The following is a 22,220-nucleotide window of genomic DNA, read 5'->3' on the forward strand; positions in this document are numbered from 1 at the left end:
CATGTAAATTATGGTTATTCAGTTGTGTGATGGTGGAAATGAGGATTCATTTTTCTTTCTTTTTGAGACAGGGTTTCACTCCCGTCACCCAGTCTGGAGAGCAATGGTGTGATCCCAGCTCACTGCAACCTCCACCTCCAGAGCTCAAGCGATCTGACCACTTCAGATTTATTTTTATGACAATATACTTATTTACATATGTTTAATCTGACTTAAATCTTTATATATGTTATTGGTCATTGCTTGGAAAAGTTGGCAGATAAAATGAGTAATTTTTTTTCTATATTCTGAGTAGTTTTTTTCACATTCAGTAAATGTTTTCTTATAATCTATGTTAATATTTCTCATATTTCACAAGTCTTGAGAAATATGATTAAACACAATGCCATTTGAAGAGGGTTTTACTCTAGTTTTTACACTGTATCTGCTAAATTGAGATCAAAGACAAGAAATATTTTCTTAAATGCTCATCCAAAAGTAAAGTATTAAAAGTAATATAAGATTATTTCTTGAGTCCTTGCTTTTTATGTGACAAGGAAAAGAACAATGGTCATACTGAAAAGGGTGGTGGCCATGTGAAGGCCACTTGCTAAGCATACGCTGCCTGCTGAACACCGGAGGATGTGCCCATTCAGTCGCTCAACACATAGAAATGACAAATACTCAAACTGATGGACATCTCAAATATTCTGACTTGATCATTACACATTCTATGCATATAAAAGCATCATATTTTACATAAATATGTAACATTACATGTATCAACAACAAAAAAATAAAGTAGCATGGAAAAATGTGTTATTCGAAATAGAGTAGAGACCATGACCTTCAAATCCCCAATATCAATAACTAAGGGCATTTGTTTCTTTCTTTTATATGTATTAATCACATATTAAAATGCATTATGTAAAGGAACATAACTATACTTACATCTAGTTGCTACCTTAGTATTTATTTCTATTTTCTTTCTTATCTATGATTAAAGATTAATCTATTTAAATAACTTTTTTCTGTAGAATGCATGAATGACAGATTTGGATGATTAGGTAATTTCCAAGAGTTTCTTCCAAATTTGTTCACAGTTACATATTATTCCAATTATAAACACAGCATTGTAATTGGCTAATTAATCTTCTTCTTTGTGAAAGAGGTAAAAGCTTTTCTTCTTTACAGATAACAGACAAGTACTAGCAATTTCAATCTACATAAAAATAAACATGTGTGCAAAACCTATAAGAAAAACAAAAACACTTTTAAAGAGAAAGAACCCTGAAAATGTATAGTTGCACGATTTGTCTTATATAAATTGTTACCATTTTTCACATTCATCAGAAATAATTTATTTCTCATTCACTGTATTTTGCCATGTGCAAATGAAAGAATTCCTTATATTAACAGTAAACGTGGTCATAAAACTAACAATCTTATTATTCTACTTCAGCTGGGTTGTTTTGGCTAAAATCCTACTCTTGGAGATATCTGACAATGTTTGGAGACATATTTGGTTGCCACAGCTAGAAGAACTTGGGTGTAGGGTTGGAGTATCACTGACATTTTGTGAGTAGAGGCCAAGGATATGGTGAAATATTTACATTGCACAGGATAGTCCCTAAAATAAAGAATTATACAGCCTAGAATATCAATAGTGCCAAGGGAAGGTTAACAAATCCTGCCCTACTTCATGTTTTCAAAGCTACCATAGACTATTAGACAGAAAAACTGTTTTTGTTTTTGTTTTTCACACCCAGAGACCTCATATTAAATGTCTGGCAGCTAATTGAAAGATGGATGTGGTGCTGAAGATTTTCACTCTTAAAAACAGTATTCAGATCTTATCAGTTCCCATCTGAAACACATGTAAGAAACATATTTCTCAGTTGGTGATTTTTCAAAAGCAAACAGACCTTAACTAGATCAAATAAACAGGTGAATAATGATCAGATTTTGATATTGGAGATTCTGAAAATGAACTTATACATTTATTTGTCTCAACAAAAGCTAATGTATAGGTTAGAGCAGTTAGGGTACAGGAAAATTAGGATATGAAAAAAATCAATTTTTTTTTCTGTTTTAGTGGACTGCAACTCAGCAAGCCCATCTAGAACATTACTACTTACAGTCAGCTTAACAGGCTAAAGAAATGTATTGTTCTTCAACATCTACAAAAGATAGAACACTAAGGATCCCAAAAGATAAAATCTTTCATACTAACTCATTATAAGGTTTAGCCCCATTCATTATTACACAGGGTATTGATATATGAAAAAAAATAGGGAGGATAGAGAGAGAGAGAAAAATATACTGAAAAGGTAAGAAATCTTCACGGTTCAAAAAACACCAAAAAATTAAAAAAAACAAAAAGACTATATGTATTGCAGAAGCACAGTTTAAGCATGTAGGTTTAATGAAAGATAATGATAAGCGTTCATTTAGGTGAGTTTGCTCTGGAATGTGATGGTGATGGCAAGAAACTGACATATTTTTATACAAGTTTTTCAGTATTTTTTTCTTAAAATATTGTGCTACTTAATTATTTTTTGCATATTGATAAGTTATATGCTACACAAATTCATATAAGACAGACATATGCATTGTTAAAATTAATAACTTTCTGATTTTTTTTCTGGATCATCTTAGCATTATTTGTACTATAAATGGCCCATGAGTATAAAAATTAATACTTGTAATACTTTGTTATATTCTAAAATACCTAGGTGCTACGTCAAGGGCCTTAGGTAAGACTACTGGCTTCTGGTGAGACTCAGTACATTATCAGCTATGGTGGCTACAGGGCAACAATCCCACTGCTTGAGAAAAGTGGAGGAAAAAGGAAAGGGGGCTTTGTCTTGCACCTTAGGGATCAGTTCAGCCACAGGGATGTAGAGCAGAAAGCAGGTTCTTGAGGTCTTTGATTCCAGGACTTGGCTCTCGGATGGCATTTCTGGATTTGCCCTGGGCCAGAAGGGAGCCCACTCTACTGAAAAGTGAGTCACAGGCCAGACAGCATTCACCACATGCTGACTGAGGAGCCCTTGGGCTGTAAGCAAACATCAGCAGTGGTCTTGCAGTACTCCTCATGAGCCTGAGATGGTTGTGGCCATGGGATGAGGTTCCTCTGACTCTGGAAAGGGAGGGAAGAGTAGGAAGAACTGTGTCTTCTGGTTCGAGTACCAGTTCAGCCACAGTACAATAGAACACCAGGTAGACTTCTGAGGTTTTTGACTCCACTCCTTGGCTCCAGGATGGCACACCTGCACCCCTGGCTTGGTGGAAATTACCAGCCTGAAGGGAAGGACATAGGTCTGTCTGGCTTTGCCACCTGCTGATTGTAGGGCCCTAGGACTTTGAGCAAACATAGGTAGTAGCCAGGAAATGGTTATAGCAGGCTTTGGGTGAGACTTAGTGCTGTGCTGGCTTCATGTCTAACCCAGAACAGTCCTAGGGGTGGTGGCTTCAGTGGTGCTTGTGTCACTCCACCACCAGCTCCAGATGGCTTAAAACAGAAAGGGAAAATCTGTTTGTCTGGAAGAAAGTAAAGGAAGATAACAAGAGTCTCTACCTGGTAATCCAAAGAATTCTTTCAGGTATGTTCCAAGACTATCAAGGGAGTGTGCTGTGAGTCTAAGGGAACCACAGTATTCCTGGGCTTGAGGTCCTCTAATAAACAGATGCAGCTCAGATCACAAAACCTAGGTCCTTTTGAATATCTGGAAACCGTTCCCCCAAAGAATGGGTAAAATCAAGCCCAGACTGCACAGACTATAATAAATACCCAGTTATTCAATGCCCAGATATCAAAGAACATCTGCAAGTATCAAGATGATCAAGTAAACCATGACCTCACCAGATAAACTAAATAAGTCACGAGGGACCAGTTTTGGAGAAACAGAGATATATGAGCTTTTAGAAAGATAATTCAAAATAACTGCTTTTAAAAAACTCAAATAGGCCAGGCATGGTGGTTCATGCCTCTAATCCCAGCACTTTGGGAGGCTGAGGAAGGCAGATCACAAGGTCAGGAGATCAAGACCATCTTGGCCAACTTGGTGAAACTCCATCTCTACTAAAAATACAAAAATCAGCCGGGCATTGTGGAGTGTGCCTGTAATCCCATCTACTCAGGAGGCTGAGGCAGGAGATGAACCAGGGAGTCGGAGGTTGCAGTGAGCCAAGATTGCGCTGCAGCACTCCATCCTGGCAACACAATGAGATTCCATAAAAAAAAAAAAGAAAAAAAAAAAAACTCAAATAAATTTAAGATAAGACCGAGAAGAAATTCAGAATTCTATCAGTTATATTTAACAATGAGATTAAAATAATTAAAAAGATTCAAGCAGAAATTCTGGAGTTGAAAAATGCAGTTGCCATTGTGAGGACTATATTAGTCTTTTAATAGCAGAATTGATCATGTAGAAAAAAGAATTAGTGAGCTTGAAGACAGGCTATTTAAAAATACACTTTCAGAGGACACAAAATAATAATAATAATAAAGAGAAGCACATGTACAGGATCTAGAAAATAGCCTCAAAAGAGTAAATCTCAGAGTTATTGGACTTAAAGGGGAGGTAGAAAAAGAGATGGCATAGAAAGTCTACTCAAAAAAATAATAACACAGGACTTCCAAAGCCAAAAGAAAGATATCAATATCCAAGTACAAGAACATTATAGGACCTCAAGCAGATTTAACCCAAAGAAGACCACATTAAGACATTTAAAAATCAAATTCCCTAAGGTGAAGAATAAAAAAAAAGAAAGAAACAACAGACAATGAATCTTCAAATGGTTGGCAGCAGACTTTACAGTCTTACAACAAAACGTTTACCCCAGAATAGCATATATGGTGAAATTATCCTTCAAACATGAAGGAGAAATAAAAACTTCTGCAGGAAAAAAAAAAAAAAAAAAAAAAAAAAAAAAAAAAAAAAGCTAAGAATTTCAGTAACACTAGATCTGTCCTATAAGAAATGTTACAGGAGATACTTCAACCAGAAAGAAAAGGACTTTAATGAGCAACAAGAAATCATCTGAAGGTACAAAAGTAACTGGTACAGTAAGTACAGAGAAATGCACAGAATACCATAACACTGTAAGTGTCCTATGTAAACTATTCTTACCTGAAGTAGAAAAACCAAACAATAAACCAATTTGAAGTAATATCTACAACAACTTTACAAGATATAAACAGTATAAGAAGATATAAATAGTAAAAAACAAAACTAAAAAGCACGAGGATGAGATAAAGACATAAAGTCTTTATTAGTTTTCTTTTTTGTGTTTGTTTGTTTATGCAAACAGTGTTAAGATATAATCAGCTTAAAATAATGGGTTTGAATATAGTATTTGTAAACTTAATGGGAATCTCTAACTAATAAATCAGACTGACACACCCACACTCAAAAGGAAGAAACTAAATCATATCACCAGAGAAAATCACCTTCACTAAAGGAAGACAGAAGAGAAAGACAGAAGGGAGACACGACCACAGAATCACAAGAAAATAAATCAGAAATTGGCAGGAATAAGTTCCTACTTATCAATAAAAACATTAAATGTAAAGAGACCAAATTCCCCAATCAATAGACACAGAGTAGCTGCATTGATGAAAAATCAAACCCATTGATCTGTTGCCTACAAGAAACACACTTTACCCAAAAGGACACAAGTAGACTGAAAATTAAGAAATAGAGATTCTATGCAAAGGAAAACCAAAAGAGAGCAGTAGTTACTATTGTAATATCAGAATAAAAAATAGATTTCAAGACAAAAAGTCTAAGAAGAGACAACAAAGGCCACTGTATAATGATAAAGGGGTCAATTCAGCAAGAGAATCTAAAATTTGAAATATATATGCACCCATCACTGGAGCAAAAAGTATATATATTTACTTTATACATAAAGTAAATATTAATAAAGCTAAGAGAAAGACTGCAATACAATTAAAGCTGTAAACTTCAAGTTCACTGTTAGATCTTCCAGACAAAAATTCAACAAGGAAACATCAGGCTTAATCTGCACTATAGACCAAATGGTTCTAAGAGAACCATTTACAGAATATTTCCTTTAATGGCTCAAGAATACACATTCTTTCTGCTAGAACATGAATCATTCTCAAAAATAGATCATATATTAGGTCACAAAACAAGTCTCAAAACATTCAAAATAATATCAAGCATCTTCTCTGACCACACTGGAATAAAACTGGAACTCAATGACAAGATGAACTTTGGAAACCAAACAAATACATGGCAATTATGCAATATGCTCCTGAAAGACCAGTGGATCAATGAAGAAATTAAGAAGGAAGTTGAAAAATTTTTTTTAAAAAAATGGTAATGGAAATGAAACATACCAAAATCTATGGGATACATCAAAAGCAGTAATAACAGGGAATTTTACAGCTATAAGTGCCAATATCAAAAAAAGAAGAAAACCATTAAATAAACAATTCAACAATGCACCAAAAAGGGCTAGAAAATCAAGAGCAAACATAACCCAATATTAGTAGAAGAAGAAAAGAATAAAGATCAGAGCATAAATAAATAAAATCAAAGTGAGGAAAATACAAAACATCAATGAAACAAAAAGTCAATTGTTTTGAAAAGTTAAACAAACTAGACAAACCTTTAGAAAGACTAAATAAGAAAAAAAAAAAGAGGAGATCCAAATGAATAAAATCATTGTTGAAAAAGGAGACATTAAAACTGATGCCACAGATATTCAAAGGATCATAAGTGTCTACTAAGAACAATTATATGCCAATAAATTGGAAAATCTAAAAGAAGCAGTGTAGAGGGAAATTTATAGCACAGAAGCCCCACAAGAGAAAGCAGGAAAGATCTAAAATTGACACCCTAACATCACAATTAAAAGAGCTAATGAAGTAAGAGCAAACACACTCAAAAGCTAGCAGAAGTCAAGAAATAACGAAGATCAGAGCAGAATGAAGGAGACAGAGACACAAAAACCTCTTAAAAAAATCAATGAATCCAAGAGCTGGTTTTTTGAAAGATCAACAAAATTGATAGGCTGCTAGCAAGACTAATAAAGAAGAAAAGAGAGAAGAATCAAATAGATGCAATAAAAAATAATAAAGGGGATATCACCACTGATTCCACAGAAATACAAACTACCATCAGAGAACAATATACACACCTCTATGCAAATAAACAAGAAAATCTAGAAGAAATGGACAAATTCCTGGAAACATAAACCCTCCCAAGAGTAAACCAGGAAGAAGTTGAATCCCTGAATAGACAAATAACAGGCTCTGAAATTGAGGCAATAATTAATAGTCTACCAACCATTTAACTCAGTCATGCCATTTGTGGGTATATAGCCAAAGGATTATAAATCATGCTACTATAAAGACACATGCACACGTATGTTTTTTGTGGCACTATTCACAATAGAAAAGATTTGGAACCAACCCAAATGTCCATCAATGATAGACTGGATTAAGAAATGTGGTACATATACACCATGGAAAACTATGAAGCCATAAAAAAGGATGGGTTCATGTCCTTTGTAGGGACATGGATGAAGCTGGAAACCAACATTCTCAGCAAACTATCACAAGGACATAAAAACAAACACCACATGTTCTCACTCATAGGTGGGAACTGAACAATGAGAACTCCTGGACACAGGAAAGGGAACATCACACACTGGGGCCTGTTGTGGGATGGGGGGACGGGGGAGGTATAGTATTAGGAGATATACCTAATGTAAATGATGCGTTAATGGGTTCAGCACACCAACATGGCACATGTATACATATGTAACGAACCTGCACATTGTGCACATGTACCCTAGAACTTAAAGTGTAATAATAATGATAATAATAATAATAATAATAAATTATTTCAGAAAAAAAAGAAATGGACAAATTCCTAGACACATAAAACCTACTAAGATTGAACCATGAAGAAGAAATTCAAAACCTGAACAAACCAATAATAAGTAATGAGATTAAAGCCATAATAAAATATCTCTCAGTAAAGGAAAGCTAGAGACTGATGACTTCATTGCTGAATTCTACCAAACATTAAAAAAGAACAAATACCAATCTTACTCAAAATCATTCTAAAAGATACAGGAGAGAATATTTCCAAATTCATTCTATGAGGCCAGTTACCAAATTAGACAAAGACACAACAACAACAAATAAGAAAACTGCAAGTCAATATCCCTGACAAATATTGATGTAAAAGTCCTCAACAAAAAAATTAGTAACCAAATTCAACAATAACATTAAAATTATCATTCATCATGAGCAAGTGAGATTTATCCCAGGGATGCAAGGATGATTTATTTTGGCAAATTAATTAATACAATACCTCATAGCAACAGAATGAAGGACAAAACCCATATAATCATTTCAAATGATGCTGAAATAGCATTTGACAAAATTCAACATCTCTTCATGGTAAAAACCCTTTAAAAGCTGGGTAGAATACCTTAACATAAGAAAAGCCATATATTACAGACTCATAGCTGGTATCATACTGTATGGAGGAAAACTAAAAACCTTTCCTCTAATATCTGCAACACAACAAAAATGCCTCTAAAGACTGTTATTTCACATGTTACTTGAAGTTTTAGCTAGAGTAATCAGAGAAGAGGAAAAAAAAGATAAAGGTCAGCTAAATTGGAAAAGAAGAATTCAAATTATTCTTGTTTGCAGATTATATAATCTCATATTTCAAAAAACCTAAACTCCACCAAAAAATATTAGAACTAATATATTCAATAAAGTTGCAGGATGGAAACTCAACATACAAAAATCAGTAGCATTTTTATATGCCAATAGTAAACAATCTGAAAATAAAATTTAAATACGTAATCCCATTTACTATAGCCACAAATAATTAAATATCTAGAAATAACCTAGCAAAATAAGTGAAAAATCACTATAAGGAAAACTATAAAACACTGATCAACACAAAAAAATGAAAAATATTATATGCTTATGAATTGGAAGAAGCATTTTAAAAATGTCCATACTACACAACACAATCTACAAATTCAATTCAATCTCTATCAAAATACCAATGACATTCTTCACAGAAGTAGAAAAACAATCCAAAAATGTATTTGGAACCACAAAAGAATAGACAAAGTTATCCTAAGCAAAGACAACAAAACTGAAGGAATCACATTATTTCACTCCAAGTTATAACATGGAGCTATAGTAACCAAAATGTTATGGAAGTGGCATAAAAACAGACACTTAGACCAATGAAACAGAATACAGAACCTGGAAACCAATACACACATCTACAGTGAGCTCTTTTTTAGCAAAGTTGCCAAGAACATAAATGACAGTCTCTTCAATAAATGATGTGGAGAAAACTGGATATCCATATGCAGGAGAATGAAACTAGACCCCTATCTCTCACCAAATACATTCAGATCAAAATGTATTAAATACTTAAATCTAAGATCTCATATTATAAAACTACTAAAATGAAACATTAGAAAAACTCTGCAGAACATTGAGTCATACCTCATAAGCAGGGGCCACCAAAGCAAAAATGGACAAATAGGATCACATCAAGTTAAAAACTTCTACACAGCAAATAAAATAAACAACAAAAAATGTAGAGACAACCCAGAGAATGAAAGAAAATATTTCTGTTAAGGAATTCATAACCAGAGTACATAAGGAACTCAAATTACTCTACAGGAAATAGTCTGATTATCTAATTTAAAAATGGGAAAAATAATTGAATAGACATTTCTCACAAAAAAGACACAGTTCACAAAGAAAAACATGAAAAGGTGCTCAAGATTATTGATCATCAGAGAAATGCAAATCAAAACAATAATGATATATCATCTCACCCTAGTTAAAATGACTTATATCCAAAGGACAGGCAATAATAATAAATGCTGGTAGGATGTGGAGAAAAGAGAACCCTCGTACACACTGTTGGTGGGAATGTCAATTAATGCAACCACTATAAAGAACAGTTTGGAAATTCATCAGAAAACCAAAAATTAAGCTACCATATGATTTAACAATCCCACTGCTGAGTATATACCCAAAATAAAGAAATTCAGTATATTGAAGAGATATCTGCACCTCCTACGTTTGTTGCGGCACTGTTTCCAATAGTTAAGATTTAGAAGCAACCTAACTGTCTATCAATATATGAATGGATAAAGAAAATGTACTTATACACCATAGAGTACTATTCAACTATTAAAAAATGACATTCTGTAATTGCAACATGGATGGAATTGAGAGTCATTATTTTAAGTGAAATAAGCCAGGCACAGTAAGACAAACATCACATTTTCTCATTTATTTGTGAGATCAAAATATCAAAACAGTTGAAACCATGGAAATAGAGAGTAGAAGGATGGTTACCAGAGTCTCGGAAGGGTTGTGGGCCGTGGGAGCAAGGTAGGGATGGTTAACAAGTACAAAAAAATTTAATTAGAAAGAATGAATAAGGCTTAGTATTTGATAGCACAACAGGTAACTACAATCAATAATAATTTAATGTATATTTTAAAATACATAAAGAGTATTATTGGATTGTTTGTAACATAAATGACACATGCTTAAGGGAATGGAAACCCCATTTTCCGTGATGTGATTAGTACACACTACATGCCCTTATAAAAACATCTCATGTACACCATAAATGTATAAACCTAATCTGTACATAAAAAATCTTAAATAAAAATTATATAAAACTGTTAAAACTGATAAACAAATGCAGTAAAGTTTCAGGATACAAAATCAACATACAATAATAAACCAATGGCATTTCTATATGCCAAAAGTGTACAGCCTGAAAAATATATTAGGAAAAAATTCCATTTGCAGTAGCTACAAATAAAATTAAATAGATAGGAATTTACTTAACCAAAGAAGTGAAAGATCTCTATAACAAATCTTTAAAACATTGATGAAAGATATTGAAGAGGACACCAAAAAATGGGAAGGTATTCCATGTTCATAGATTAGAGAATCAATATTGTTGAAATGTCCATGCTACCTAAGGAAATATACAGATTCGATGTAATGAGTATTTTGATACGTAAATTAGTAAAACTGCTGGGGAGAACAGTTTGGAGTTTTCTCAAACAACTAAAAATAGAGCTTCCATATGAACAGATTCAATGCAGTCTTCATCAAAATACCAATGGAATTCTTCACAGAAATAGAAAAAGCAATCCTAAGGTTTATATAGATTCTCTATCATATATACCAATAGCATTCTTCTCAGAAATAGAAAAAAAAATTCTAAAGTTAATATGGAACTACAAAAGAGCCAGCATATCAAAAACTATCTTTAGCAAAAAGAATAAAACTGGAAAAATAATCAATTGCCTGACTTCAAATTATACTACAGAACTATAATAACCAAAACAGAATGGTACTGGCATAAAAGCAGACATATGGATGAATTAAACAGAATAAAAAATCCAGAAACAACCACACATCCATAGTGAACTCATTTTTGACAATGATGCCAAGAACATACACTGGTGAACGAAATTTCTCCTCAATATGTGGTACTTGGAAAACTAGATATCCATATGCAGAAGAGAGAAACTAGATGCCTATCTCTCACCATATAAAAATATCAAATCAAAATGGAATAATGACTTAAATCTAAGATCTCATGCTATGAAACTTCTAAAAGAAAACATTGAAAAAACTCTCCAAGACATTGAACTGGACAAAGATTTATTGAATAAAACCCCACGAGCACAGGCAACCAAAGCAAAAGTGGACAAATAGGATCATATCAAGTTAAAAATCTTCTCCCCAGCAAACAATCAACAAGATGAAAGGTCAACCCACGGAATGGAAGAAAATATTTGCAAACTAACCATCTGACAAAGCTTTAATAGCCAGAATATATGAGGAGCTCAAACAACTTAATAGGAAAAGAAACCTTATAATCCAATTAAAAATGGGCAAAAGATGTGAATAGATATTTCTCAAACTAATACTTACAAATGGCAAACAAGTATACTGAAAACAGGTATATTGAAAATAATCGAGATTATTGGTTATCAGAGAAATGCAAATCAAAACTACAGTGAGATATAATCTCACCCCTGTTAAAATGTCTTTCATGGTAAAGCCAAGTAATAATGAATGCTGCTCAATATGTGCAGAAAAGGGAACGAACCCCGGTGCACTGTTAATAGGAATGTAAATTAGTAAAACTGCTTTGGCAAACAGTTTAGAGGTTTCTCAACCAATTAAAAATAGAGCTCCCATGTTCTCATGTGACCATCAATCCCACTGCCAGGGATATACCCAAAAGAAAGGAGATCTGTATATCAAAGAGATGTCTGCACTCACATGTTTATTATAGCACCATTCGAATACAGTCTCCAAGAGTTGGCAGCAATCTAAGTGTTTGTCTATTAACAGATGAATGGATAAAGAAAGTGTAGTACCTATGCACAATGGAGTACTACTCAGCCATTGAAAAATATTAGATCTTATCACTTGCAATAACATGGATGGATCTGGATGTCATTATGTTAAGTGAAATAAACCAGGTGCAGAAAAATAAACTTCGTATGCTCTCATTTATTTGTAGGAGCTAAACATTAAAACAATTGAATTCATTGCGAAAGAGCAGAATGATGGTTACCAGAGGCTGGGATAGGTGGTGGTTAGGTAATGGGGATGGGTACAAAAATACGTTTAGATAGAATAAGATCTAGCACTAGACAGCACAACAGGTGACTACAGTCAACAATAATTTATTGTACATCTAAAAATTAAAAAAGTATAATCGGATTATTGGTAACACAATAGAAGTATAAATGCTTGATATGATGGATGCTCCATTTACCCTGATGTGATTATTATGCATTGTATGCCTGTATCAAAATATCATACATACCCCCTAAATACATACACCTATTATATAAGCACAAAAACGAAAAATTTTAAAATAGATAGTAACCTAACTGTATGTTAAATTTGGTGTGTACAAGAATAAATAAATTTATTCTAGAAATATTGACTTCTGAAATACTTTAACTGGTAAAATTTGTAATTCATATTAAAGTATCCCTTATGCTGAGGTGATACATATAAGAATAAATTAGAATATTTTGGGATCTGCACAGATTATCTCCTGTTGATAGAAAATATAGTTCAAATAAATTTATTTTACATAATCAAAGATATACACACTCGTTACCATTAAAAATCTTTTAGTTAAGCTGAACTCCTACTCAGAATAGCACAATATCTCATTTTCTATTCTGTTGAGCAGATCTTGGATTTAGAAATTAAATTTTAAAGTGTGACTAATGCATCAGAGTCCCAATTCTGCCTGTGTCTCAGACACACTTATCATCAGTGTGCTTCAAATTTTTTATATCTAAATATAGCTTTAAATAATTATCTGAAGAAACACTTATTTTTATTTAGTAGAAATTATTGAAAAACAAAGATAAATGATAATACTTTTCTGACTATTGATCTTAAAATTATTTTTTGTGGGTACTACGGTTAGGAATTCTTTCATGATATACAGTTAATGTGATGATTTTAAACAGAGAAAAATATTTCATATCATTCTTCCCTTCTTTTCACAAACAAGAGACAGCCAAACTTAAGGGAAATGTCTTTGTTGTTGTTGTTCCCATGCTTTCCTCCAAGTTCTTAGGAATGTCACTTACCTTTTAGTGTTCAGTGTCACACCATCCCTGGAACTCACTGAGCTTGGCAGCCTTGGCAAGAATCCTTGACAACTTGTCAAGTCCAAGGCAAATTCATGTAATCTTCCCTCCTAGTAATTAATAATTAATTAATGTTCATTAATCTTTAATGAATGGTGGTTTTAAATAATCTAGTCTTGAAAAAAAGAAGAAAAAGAAATTGTTATTGCAAAAGAAACTTTTGCTCAGGACTTTATCAAGTGAAATAAGTCCTGGGGCTAATTGCGAAAGTCAATGAAATAAAGCACATAACCACGCACAAAACCAGTGACACTATAATCATAGGACCTCTAAAGAGTTCCTCTTCAGATCAGCTGTAAACTCTTCCTGAGGTCTAAATCACAAAGCACAATTACCTTCCAAAACAACATTTTGATTTCTAGAATGGCAAGTTTTCTCTTAAGAACCTGAGTGGCTTTCTGAAACACTGACTAGCAATTGCTATTATCTACTCTGTCAGAGATAATTTTTCTGGGCAGTAGAAGTCTGATGGAAAAAAAAAAAAAAGAGAGGAAGAAAAAAAGGCTGATGAAATCACTTTTAAAAATATGAATCATTAAATATTATTTGTGTTCAGCTTTGTTCTACAGGTATTCACAGTGTCCCGAGTTGTAATGACACTGTGCTGAGTATTTACTTGATGGAGAAAAACTGTAATCACTCTTTCTTGACATTTGAAGAAACGGTGAAAAGAAGAAAAATGTGTGCCTTAGAACTATTGAAACTAATGACATTCCCCAGTGCTGGGGAAATAATGCTACTGCTTATATAGCAGTCATTTCAGAATTTCTCAATGCAGGAAGAAGATAATCCTTTTACAATCACTATGGAAATAACGGAAGAGGTAACTAAGCTTATCATACATATATGAATATGCATCAAGGCTTGTAGATACAAATATACAGTTATTCCTATCTTCTCTGGCTAACATCATACACAATGTTATACTGGAATATATAATTCAGTCAGTAATATTGTACTGAACAGAAGGATTAAATCCTTCAGGCTCCTTTACCTTGCAAATCTTAGCCTATTCAGTTTTGCATTGTAATGTTCACTTTTCCACCTTTGCCAAATGTTTTTTTGGTTGATATCCACCTTCAAAACCCCTACTCTCTGCAAATCTTTCAAAGTCTTATATCTTAAAAATTTACATCAAAATGAAATTATTATTCATAGGTCAATTTAAGAATAGCAATTTCTTCTTTTCATTTTGTTTATCCTCTTTTCATTTCATTTTCATTCATTTCCTCTTTTCAAATAATAAATAAAAAATAATGTAAAAAATGTCATTTTACCCTATCTAATACATTGCCTTTAATTTTCCTAAAGACGGACTTTTTATTGTAATATATATGTGTGTTGTGTCTTTGGGCAAATCTTGTGTGGTATAGAGACAAATAATAGAGTTGAATGAGTTGGTGGTGGTGGTTTTTGTGCTGTGATCTCTGTAGATACTTTCTCTATTAATGAATGGAAACCACTTAATCTTTCTAGATGTCATATCAACTTATGAGGTAACAATAACTCAATAAAATATAAATAATGAAATAGTATAATGTATATTAAAGCACTTGTAGTTTGAGAGGCAAAACAGAAATGATCTTTGCACACTTTTCATACATCAATGCTTTACATTGTTTTAAAACTCAACCTTAAATTTCCATGGAGTTAGATAAATCATATTAAACATACATCCACTCTAAAATTTAATTTTAATAAATCATGGGTATGAACAAGGAAGCTAGGTTGCTGATTAAGAATTTGTCAATTTTTGTCAAAGGTGGTAGAAGCATATTAGCAGCATTTCAAGTCCTGTTTATATTTTGTATTACTATTAAAGCTAAACAACATTTGTAAATGTTTATTAGCTATAAAAACTTAGGGAAACTGTTGTTTGGTTAAATTATTATGACATATCTATTTTACAGACTAGTAAGTGAATATTCTAAACTTATTGTAAGATTATGAACATACAATGCTTGGGGAAGATGTAACCAAAGAATTTTATTACTAAATGTAGACTAAGAAACAACTTTTTCAATATAAATATGTTGCTGTAAATTGCACATATATATATAAACACTAAAAAATGTTATATGAGTGTGATGACAATAATAATTTCATGTTTTTATTTTGCATTTGTACTTATGATTTTTTCACTATGCATATTTATAATGACTAAAACATTAGAAATCAATGGTATGTGGAAATATTTAGAGCAAAATATCAACAAATTATTTCTCTTTATTAGGAGTTCTGATATTCTAATGTAATCATTCATTGTTAACAACTTTTCTGATGCTTTTAAATTACAAAAATTAGTAAAAATATTTAAAATATAGTTTTTGAGTCTAAAAGGTATAAATAACTGGGAGATTATGTGAATTCACTTGTAAAAATCTTGAAAGCTTTGGAGTGAGAACTGAAAATACAGGCATAGTTCTAACCAATTTGTATTTGCATATACACTGAACAAAATTTATTATACATTAATCAATAAGGCATATAAATAGCAATCAAGGCACTAGAGAAATAACACACCTTTGTAAATAAAGGCATTTAAGAAGACAATTCTACTTGTATTGCCTTTTCTTGTGTGCACATTATTTCTTATTTTAAATTAGAAGCTTTTCAGAGAGACATATTGGTCTAGTATTTCCATCTTCCATTATGCCTGTCCCATTGCTTTGTATCTGTAAGATAGTCAATTACACTGTAATTGGTTGTCTTTTTATGATTTCCTTTTTAAAAAATTCTTATGTACTTAATCAGATACTTTTACATAAATATAATTAAAATAGAAGATTTTTCAAATTTGTCTCTGAGGTCACAATCTAAGAAAGAAATAATAAACAGACCCAGGGATCCTTTATTCTAAGATCCTGAATTACCATTTTTTTCTAACCATGAAAAAATAATCATGTGTTGTCATCTCTCATGGTAAAATAAAATATTTGTCTTTTGTTTGTAACAAAAATAAAACATAATTTTCTGTGCCAAACAACTGCTTACATGTTTAATTGTTTTTATACATATTGTAATATTTGATCCTCATATAACCATTGTCAGCTAGACAGGACAGGTGCTACTGGATCTATTTTTTTATGAGAAAACTAAAAGATTATATGATTGAGGTAAGAGTGCTTATCTCTTCACTTATAAGAAATTTGTAGTTATTACAGACTTACACTCTTTCTTCAACTGCAGTAGCTTGTGGATATTACTTGTGCCACTGTTAACAGATATTTACATTTTATTACTCTCTCAAAATTAATTATAGATCATTTTATATGATAAATTGAATACTCTTACAACATTGAACCTTATATGACTATTTGAATTGAGAGGCTTATGGTCAATGCTAGAAATGAAATACATGAATCACTTTGTAAGATAAATTAAAACCTAAAGCCACATCAAATTTTATAATGTAAATTGAGCTGAGGGATTAAAATGGAACTGTAAATATTATAATCAAAATAATATTTTACCTATTCATTTATTTATATATGCATTCTTATAAATCATAATTACAAGTATACTTTTTAGGAACTTGGTCCATTGAACAAAGTAATAGGTAATATTGATATGCAGAGAATAATAATGAATGTTATTAACTACTTTCACAACAGATAGATCACTGTTTAGAAGTTGGGGAATAAGATTAAGAAATACAAGGAAAATAACAATTTAAAAAATTCAGAGTTTTGTATCCTCTATTTACAGCATTGTGTCTTTTGTTTGTTAAATTGGAAGATAAAATCAAGAGAGCAGAAAGCTTTAAAACAAATATTGCCAAATAAAGACAGAAAAGTAAAAGAAAGATGTCGTAACATGACTAAATTTCTTTAAGAACTTTAAATATAATATTCCTCATATTTTTATTGTATATACTAGAATTTATCTTAAATTGAGATGGCCTAATAAGTTTGACTTTAAAATTATATCCCTAAGGCATCCATAAACAATTCTGCTATTTTTTTTCTTTCTATGTGATCACATTGGTTTTGTGTAAAGCATTAAAATATGACATAAAGTATCTATTTCTACTTTTATTGGAAAGATTATAATTTAAATATGGATGGGGGTGGGCTACGCTGTGTTGCACCTGGGGACCTCACAGGGACAGAAACTCTGGGAGCCTGGAGGTAGGACAGGTAAGGAGTTCTCCCAGTAGCCCCAACTCTGGGGACATCCTCACCTCCCCTGTATGTAACCATGTGCCTGACACTGCTCCTATCTCACCTTTTGCCTCCTGCTAGCAACACCATGAGCCTGGCGGTCTCCTTCTGTAGGTAGAGAAACATTTGCACAGGGCACTATACTGAATCCAGATCCAAAGAGCACTGTTCCCAGAAGCACGTCCTAAGAATCAGCAGAACAGTCATTGCGCTGAAAATAAATAGCTTTCACCCTCACCTGAACTAAAGGTTCAGGATCATGTGTGATTTTTTTTTTTTTTTTTTTTCATAATGTGTGATCTTACTCCTTGCAATTTAAAATAAAGACAAAGACAGCGGCCAGAGAGAAAGCAGATTGGTTTCTTCCTGGAAAAGGCCTCCATCTGAGCTGCACCCACCGAGACTGCCACTCAAAGGTAGTGGATCAGCGGATCAATGAGCGACTGACTGATCTCCAGTCTGCAAAGTCTCAAAATGAGGTCCTGAAACAGGTTCAGGAGGTCCTGTAGCAAAAAGCTTCAAAGTGCTGGTCTCTGATGCAAGGTCCACTTGACCTGAAAAAAGCAATAAATTCAATATGGTTGCTCTTGAATGAAAATATATCCCTGATCTGAAAATGTATTCCTTTTTTCCTAGTTCAAGTTTTAAATAAAAATGAGTGGACCAATATGTCATTATACAATAAGTGAATCAATGTGTCCTGAGAGGAAAACTGAATTTTAAAATTATTTTTGCATTGTCACTCATGTAGTTACAATAATTATAATTTTGCCACAAGACAGTTAAGCAGAGGTTAGACACTGCTTGGAGTTCAGGAGTTTTTTTTTTTTTTTAATTATTAAATATTTATTTTAAATTCAAGAGTACACATGCAGGTTTGTTATTATAGCTAAACTGTGTCATAGGGATTTGTTGTACAGATTGTTTCATTACCTAGGTATTAAGCCTAGTACATATTAACTATTTTTTCTGATCCTCTCCCTCCTCCCAGCCTCCTCCACTCTAGAGTAGGCCCCAGTGTGTGTCTTCCTTGATGTATCCATGTGTTCTCATCATCAAGCTCCTACTTACAAGTGATAACATGCAGTATTTGGTTTTCTTATCCTGAGTTACTTTTCAGAGGATAATAGCCTCCAACTCTATCCATGTTCCTGCAAATGACATGATCTCATTCTTTTTATGGCTGCATAGTATTAAATGGTGTATATGTACCACATTTTCTTTATCCAGTCTATCATTGATGGGCATTTAGGTTGTTTCCACATCTTTGCTATTTGATTTCACAAGGTTTTACATGTACTTATGTGTGTGTCTATGTAAGGTCTATGAAACTCAAATATTCATGTGATGAAATTTCATAGAACTATATATTTTAAATAAAATGAACAAAATAATCTACAAATAATCATGAATCTTCTTCTTCTTCTTCTTCTTCTTCTTCTTCTTCTTCTTCTTCTTCTTCTTCTTCTTCTTCTTCTTCCTCCTCCTCCTCTTCTTCTTTTTCTTTTGAGACAGAGTCTTGCTCTGTTGCCAGGCTGGAGTGCAGTGGGATGATCTGGCTCACTACAACCTCCACCTCACAGGTTCAAGCAATTCTCCTGTCTCAGTCTCCCAAGTAGCTGGGATTACAGGCACACGCCACCATGCCCAGTTAATTTTTGTATTTTTAGTAGAGATGGGGTTTCACCTTGTTAGACAGGATGGTCTTGGTCTCTTGGTTTCATGATCCATCCACCTCGGCCTTCCAAAATGCTGTGATTACAAGTGTGAGCCCCTGCGCCCGGTCAATCGTGACTTTTTTTTTTTTTTCCTGAGCTGGAATCTTGCTCTGTCACCCAGCTGGAGTGCAGTGGTGTGATCTTAGCTCACTGCAACCTCTGCCTCCCAGGTTCAAGCAATTCTCCTTTCTCAGCCTCCCCAGTAGCTGGGACTACAGGTGCGTGGACCACGTCTGGCTAATTTTTGTATTTTTAGTAGAGATGGGGTTTCACCGTGTTGGCCAAAATGTTCACCATCTCCTGACCTTGTGATCCATCTGCCTCAGCCTCCCAAAGTGCTGGGATTAGAGATGTGAACCACCGTGCCCAGCCCGTGATTTTTTTTTTTTAATCAGGTTATTTTCATGCTGTTGAGTTGCTATAATGGTACAATGATGGTCACCAGGGACTGACTGAGGGTACAGGAGTGTTTGGAGAAATATTCATTAAAAGATAACAAAATTTCAGTTAGATAAGAAGAATAATTTCAAGAGATCTATTGTGTAACATGGTGAATATAGTTAATAATATATTACAGTCTGGAAAAATGTTAACAGTGAATGTAAAGTACTCTTAGTACAAAATGAAAACTATATGAGATAATGCATATGTTAATTCGCTAAATTTAGTCATTCCACATCATATATATACTTCAAAACACCATATTGTACACAACAAATATATAAAATGTTATCTGCCAATTTTAAAAATAAAAATATATCCTCCCAAATTAGTTTATACAAATAGTGTAAAGAAAATGAAATTTGATTTAAAACTACTGAAATAAAGCATAATAATTATGCTAAATTTTTGACTTATTTGGTGTGAGATAGGAATTATATTTAATGCTAAATAGGCTACAGTTACCTATGTTGAGATAACTACTCTGTATTACACTAGGAAGTAAAGCACTAACTTTTGTTGGATCAACATTATGGTTGCTGATTACAATTAAAGCAACCTGGTACACAGTGTAAAAGAGAATGATGTAAAATAAATAATTTGTGATGTTAAAAATTCAGCATAAATTTTGTCACCCTTCACCAAATCTATTTGCCAATCAGAGACTGCATATCATATCCTAGATCTCATTTGACAATATTTTGCTGTAGGAAAATATATTGTTTTCTATTACAAGTTTAGTAGTATGAGTGAGAATTTCTGGAAAGAAAGAATTTTAAGAGAAAAATTGAATGGGGAATGAGCATGAAGTGCCAGACATTGATTACTCTAACAAAAGAACCAAATTAACCAAGGTGGTATCTTTGTAAATCAAAGATTTGTATGTTATTCTAACCATGGCATATGATTGTTTTGTTTTCAGAGAGGGTAACAGAAAAAATTAATGTCTTAGTGTCTATGATTTATTTACATACCTAAAACTATCCCTGGAGTCCAGTCTATTCCAAAAATCATGTAAGAATTTTTGGTGTTTCTATAAGCGATGTATGTATTTGCTCCCCTCCAGGCCTGTGCTGATGTCTCTCCAGCGTCTTTCTGATAGTCTGAAGCAAAATCAACTTTAGAGCTTTCAGAGAGCTCATTATTCCCTGACATCTTGGATCCTTGTAAGATTCCAGATTGTTTCTGTTTCTCGTTCTGTTGCCCGGGCTAGCGTGTAGTGTCACAGTCACAGCTCACTGCAGCCTCAACTTCCCAAGCTCAAGCGAGGCCCCCGCCTGAGCTTCCCAAGTAGCTGGAATCAGAGGTGCCTGCCATCACACCTGGTTAAATTTATTAAGATTTCAGTTTCTTTATAACAGTTTTTCTGCAGCTTTTATATAGTGGAAAAGTATAAAATTATTGTTTCTTATTTTATTGTCTTGAATATCTTCTAGAGGTTACTTTATTATCTTCTGTCATAAGAGATGCTGTCAAAAATGATAATGATTTCATTTTATCTCATTTCTAACTGAGTTGACATCATTGTCTGGAGGCCAAAGAAAATTAACTTTTTCTTTAAAATCTAATGATTTTACCATGGTATTTCTGTTGGTCTTCTGGGTCATTTTCCCTCATAATAGTTTGTTTTTCATTATGTATTTTCCGGTAATATTTTATTTCAGAAAAATTTTATTGAATCATAGTTTGTAGTACTTGTTCTCTTCCATTGCATTATTTTTTTCCGTGAATATTGCTATGTAAACATGTTATGTGTCTATTTTGTGTCTCTTTCAATATATTCTCTTTTCGAATAATCTGTTTTTCCTTTTATTTCTAATCGACGTAATAATTGTATGTAATATATGGGGTGCAGTGTGATAGTTTAATGTGTATACAATATATAATGATCAAATCAAGGTACTTAACATATGTATCATCTCAAACATTTTTGGTGTTGTGAACATTCAAAATCCTTTATTCTAGTTTTTCGAAATATACAATACATTATAGTTAACCATATTCACCCTATAGTGCTGCACAACACCAGAACCCAGTCGTCCTATCTAGCTGTAACTTTGTATCACTTGATCTTAGCCAAAAGGCCAAGAAATGATAACTTTGCATCATTTAACCAATCTCTTCTCATCCCCCTCCCCCTACCCTTCCCAGACTCTACATGATTCTA

General features: G+C 33.0%; 1 pseudogene; it reads right to left on the bottom strand.

The window, feature by feature from the left end:
• Window positions 1-2,865: 2,865 nt before the first annotated feature.
• The window catches only part of LOC100424628 (olfactory receptor 5L1-like), a 56,009-nt pseudogene continuing 36,654 nt past the window's right edge, over window positions 2,866-22,220 (bottom strand).

This window comes from Macaca mulatta, chromosome 17 (genome assembly GCF_049350105.2).
Source record: "Macaca mulatta isolate MMU2019108-1 chromosome 17, T2T-MMU8v2.0, whole genome shotgun sequence".
Taxonomy (NCBI): Eukaryota; Metazoa; Chordata; class Mammalia; order Primates; family Cercopithecidae; genus Macaca; species Macaca mulatta.